Raw genomic sequence first — 5,840 nt, 5'->3', positions numbered from 1 at the left:
AATCAGTGAAGAATTGTGTTGGGATTTTATGGAGGTCACATTGTATTTATAAATTGTTTTAGGTAGGATGGCCATTTTTTACTATGTTAATCCTATGGATTCATGAGCAAGGGAGTTCATTCCACCTTCTGATATCTTCTTCAATTTGTTTCTTCAGAGACTTAAAGATTTTATCATACAGGTCTTTCACTTGCTTGGTTAGAGTTACTTCAAGACATTTGATATTATCTGAGGCTATTGTGAAAGTATTATTTCCTGATTTCATTCTCAGTCCATTTGTCATTTGTATATAGGAGGGCTATTGATTGTTTTTAGTTAATTCTGTATCCCAACTACTTTGCTGAAAGTCTTTATCAGCTGTAGTAGTGTGCCAATGGAATATTTGAGGTCATTTATGTATACAATCATATTGTCCAGAGATAAAGATTCTTTTACTTCTTCCTTTCCAATTTGTATCCCTTTGATCTCCTTCAGCTGTCTTATTGCTCTAGCTAAGACTTCAAGTAATATATGAATAGATATGCATGGAGAGAGTGGGCAATCTTGACTTATTCCTGATTTTAGTAGCATTTCTTTCTAAGCTGATGTTGGCTATTGTCTTAGTTAGGGTTCTCATTGCTGTGAACAGACACCATGATTAAAGCAACTCTTATAAAGGACAACATTTAATTAGGGCTAGAATACAGGCTCAAAGGTTCAGTCCATTATCATCACAACAGGAGGTATGGCAGTGTCCATGCAGGCATGGCGCTGGAGGAGCTAGGAGTTCTATATCTTGTTCTGAAGGCAAACAGAAGACTATCTTCCAGGCAGCTAGGAGGATTTCAAAGCCCACTTCCATAGTGACACACTTCCTTCCACAAGGCCACACCTACTCCAACAAGGCTATTCCTCCTAACAGTGCCAATCCCTGGACTAAGCATATTTAAACAGCCACATTATGCTCCATGGCCCCCATAGGCTTGTTCAAACACATGAGTCTATGGGGACTAGACCTAGAAAATGCAAAATACATTTAGTCCAACTTTAAAAGTCCCCATAGTATATCACAGTCAAAACAATATTAAAAGTCCAAAGTTCAAAGTCTCTTCTGAGATGTATCCAAACACTTATCTTTAATCTCATATAAAATCAAAATGAAAAAAGCAGATCATATGCCTCTGACATCACAGGATATATATTACCATTCCAAAACTTCATAATGAGGAAATACTGGACAAAACAAAGCAAGACCAAAAACCAGCTTTGCAAACTCCAAACTCTGCATCTTCATTTCTAATTTCCAACTCCTTTCTGCTTTGTTGACTGCAGGACAGTTCTCTTTGGCTGGTTCCACTCCCTGGTAACAGCTTTTCTCAGCAGGTATACCACACCTCTGGCATCTCAAACATCTTTGGGTCCCCAAGGCAACTTCAATCTTACAGCTTCTTGTTCCAGTGTCTGAGATTCACACATGATCTTCTGGGCTCTGCCAAAGGGCTTGGATCACTTCTCCAGCTTTGCCTTCTGTAGCACTCCAGGGTTAAGCTGAGTCCACTCCACTGCTGCTGCTGTTCCTGGTGGTAATCCTGTGGTACTGGCATCTTTAATATGCTGGAGTTTCTCACTGCAATTAGGCTTCCCAAATAGCCTCTCATAGACTCCTTTCATGGTGCCAAGCCTCAACTTCTTGGCATGATCGCTCTAGTCCTGGGCTGTCAACTGCAACTGAGGCTGCACTTTCACCAGTGGCCTTCCCTGGACTCTCACAGTGCCAAGCCTCAGTTATTCTCCATCACCCCTTCATGCCTTCAAAATTATTACCACCTGGGTGACTCTTACACATTACCAAGTCGAGCTGAAAATGAGGTACAACCTTGGCTACTTCTGGAACACGGCTTCTTTGCTCTCTCAGAAAACACTTCCCAGAAGATTTCACCTCAGTGATGACTGGATCTTCTTAATCTTTGCTAATTCCTTAGCTCCAACTAACCAGCATCTCTTGTCCCAGTACTCTCATTCTGCATTCTAAAGCCAGAGCCACGGGGCCAAAGCTGCCAAGTTCTGCTGCTTGCTGGGGCTGGAACATGGCCCCCTTGTTCTATTACATCATCACCAGCTTTCTGTTTTCCAACTCCTTCACTACCTAAGCTTGGCTCTCCTGGAGCTTGCTCTGTTAAACTGACCTTGAACTCAGAAATCTGCTTGATTCTGTCTGCTTGGATTAAAGGTGTTTATCTAAGGTTTTTATGAACACTGCTCCTCAAAATCTGGATCAAAAGCCTGTGTCTTCCTGCCTCAAGATCTGGATCACAGTTGTGCTCTCCATTTCTGGACTGTAGTTCATTTCAGATTAAAAGTACAAGTGAAAACAATAACCAAGTCTCTTGTTCAGCTGCAAAAGCAAAAACAATAAGCATACCAGGGTGGAATCTTGTTTTGAAGTCACGGCTCCCTTAATGTATTTATCTCTTTGAACACTGGATTTAGCTTTATTCTACTTCCTGGTACCCCTTTATTCTTTGAAACATACATTTTGATTTTTTTTTTCCTTTCTAAGCTTGCTACACTTCATCAAAATGCTCTTCATGACAGTAAACCAGAATACAAAGTCTCTTCTGGCCTTTTCTAAGACTTCCTTTGTCAATGTAATTAATTGAAATCTCTTTACTTTAGCTTCAGGTGGACTCTTCAGACAAGGGCAAAAAGTAGCCACATTCTTCACCAAAATATTTCAAGAACAGTCTTTAGGACACATACAATAATTCTATTCCTCCGAATCAGCTTGAGTCAACAGGATTACACAGTTCAAATAACCCTCAGCACCGCCAGCTTCCATATTTCTACTAGGATGGCCTGTTAGATTCCATCTAAAGTATTCCACTGCTTTCCAAATTCACAACTCTACATTCCTCCAAACAAAGCATGGTCAGACCTATCACAGCAACACCCCACTCCTGGTTCCAATTTTTGTCTTAGGATTTCATTGCTGTGAAAAAACACCATGACCAAGGCACTCTTACAAAGGACAACATTTAATTGGGGCTGGTTTAGAGGTTCTGAGGTTTAGTCCATTATTATCATAGCAGAAAACATGGTAATGTCTATGTGGGCATGGTGCTGGAGGAACTGAGAGTTCTACATCTTGTCCCAAAGGCAAACAGAAGATAGGCTTCCAGGCAGCTAAGAGGAAGGCTCAAAGCCCATCCCCAAAGTGACACACTTCCTTCAACAAGGCCATACCTACTCTAACAAGGCCATGCCTCCTAATAGTGTCACTCCCTGGGCAAAGCATTTTCAAACACTACAGCTTTGGTCTTGCTTTAAACTGTCATTATTATGTTGATGTATGTCCCTTGTATCCCCAATCTCTCCAGGACTTTTATTATGAATGGGTGTTGGATTTTTGTCAAAGGCCTTTTCTGCATCTAATGAGGTTATCTGGTGGAGTTTTTCTTTGAGTTTATTTATATGGTGGATTGCATTTACTGAATTTTCTATATTGAAACATCCAGGTATCTCTGGAATGAAGCCTCTTTGAACACATTGCATAATCATTTAATGGGTTCTTGGATTCTATTTTAAGTATTTTATTGAGAATTTTTGCTTCTAAATTCATGAAGGAAATCAGTGTGTAATTCTCTTTGTTGGGTCTTTATGAGGTTTGAGTATCAGTGTAACTGTGGCCATGTACAATGAATTGGGACAATGTTCCTTCTGTTTCTATTTTGTGGAATAATTTGAGGAGTATTGGCATTAGCTCTTCATTGAAAGTCTGGTATAATTCTGCACTAAAACTATTGGTCTATAGGACTTCTTGTGCTTTCTTTGATTGTTTTTTGCTTTTTTGTTTTTCATTTTTATTGTTTTGTTTTTGATTGGGAGACTTTTTAATGACTGCTTCTATTTCACTAGGGGTTACAGATCTGTGTAAAATGTTTAGCTAAGCTTGATTTAAGTTTGGTAAGTGACACACACACACACACACACACACACCACATATCAAACACATGAGTCTCTGGACCTTCTTGGTATTTGTTATGTCGCCATTTTTATTTTTAATTTTGTTAATTTGGATCTTCTCTTCCTGACTTTTAGGTAATTGAATCAATCTTATTGATTTTTCTCAAAAAGCCAACTCTTTATTTCATTTATTCATTTTATTTTTGTTTCTATTTTATTGATTTCAACTATGACTTTGAATATTTTTTCCTATCTCTTTTTTTGGTGTGATTTCTTCTTTTTATGAGAGCTTTCCAAGTGTTTGTTTGCATGTTTTATTAAAGCACTTAGTGCTGTGAACTTACCTCTTAGAATTGCCTTCTCTGTGTCCAATAAGTTTAGATACACTGTGTATTAATTTTCATTCAATTCTAGAGAGTCTTTATTTTTTTCTTAATTTTTGTCTTGACCTATTTTTCATTCAAGAGAGAGTAGCTCAGTTTCTATGGGTTTGTAAGCTTTCAAACCAGCTCTGTTGTTGATATCCAGCTTTAACCTGTGGTGGTCAGACAGGATAGGGAGTGTGGTTTCAATTTTCTTGTAACAGTTGAGGCTCACCTTGTGTCTGAGCATGTGGAAAATTGGAAGAAGTTCCATGAGGTACTGAGAAGAATGTATATTCCTTTGTGTTGTAGTGAAATGTTCTGTGAATATATATCTGTTAGGTCCATTTGATTCATGTCAGTTGGCTGCTTCAGTATTTTTCTGTTTAATTTCCATGTGGATGACTTGTCTATTGTCAAGTGTGGGATATTGACTTCTCCCTTTTTTCAGTGTGTGTGGGTCAATATGTGATTTATGCTGTAGTTATGTTTCTTTTATGAACTTGAGTGTCTTGAGTTTAGTGCATATACAATAAGAATTGTGATGTCCTCTTGGTGCAAATTTCCTTTTATGAGTATGTATGTCCTTCCCTATCTCTCTTCTGATCCGTTTTGCTTTGAAGTCTATTTTGTCAGATATTAAAATGACTACACCAGCTTGTTACTTATGTCCACATGCTTGGAATATTTTTTCCATCCTTTTACTCTGAGATGGTGCCTGTCATTGATATTGAGGTATATTTCTTGGTTGTAGCAGAAAGATGTATCCTGTTTTAGAATCCATTCTTTTACTCTATGTCTTTTTATTGGGAAACTGAGACTACTGATATTGAAAGACATCAAGGAACAGTGTTTGTTGATTCCTGTTATATTGTTGTCATTGTTGTTGTTTTGTGTGTGTGTGCATGTGTGTATGTGTGTGTGTGTGTGTGTGTGTGTATGTGTACACGCGCGCGTGCTGTGTCTTTCTCCTCTTTTGATTCGCTGGTCTGGGATTATTTATTCCTTGTGCGTGTGTGTGTGCGCGCCCGCCCGTGCATGTGCTGTGTGTCTCTCCTCTTGATTTGCTGGTCTGGGATTATTTATTCCTTGTGTTTTCATGGGTTGTGGTTAACCTTGTTAGGTTAAAGTTTTCCTTCTAGTGTTTCCTGTCTTATTTTCTCCATCTATTGTGATTGAAACTGCAAATTTAGTGCTTTAATTATTATGTGTCAGGGCAGTTTCTTTTGTGGCCCAATCTATTTGGTGTTCTGTATGCTTTCTGGGCCCTTGAGTTAGGTTTCTTTTCCTTTGTCTATTTCTATTATTCTTAGATTTCATGTTTTCAGACTCTCCTGAATCTCCTGCTTTGTACCAGGAGTTTTTTAGGTTTAACATTTTCTTTGATCAATGTATCCATTTCTTCTATTGTATATTCAATGCCTGATAGTCTCTCATTCATTTTTTTGCATTCTGTTCTCTTGGTGAAGCTTGCCTCTGTAGTTCCTGTTCTAATTGTTTGAATTCCTAAATTTTTAATTTTCAGAATTCCCTCAG

This window comes from Mastomys coucha, unplaced genomic scaffold (genome assembly GCF_008632895.1).
Source record: "Mastomys coucha isolate ucsf_1 unplaced genomic scaffold, UCSF_Mcou_1 pScaffold3, whole genome shotgun sequence".
Lineage (NCBI taxonomy): Eukaryota > Metazoa > Chordata > Mammalia > Rodentia > Muridae > Mastomys > Mastomys coucha.
The sequence above is the reverse complement of the archived record's forward strand: the minus strand, read 5'-3'. Positions refer to the sequence as shown.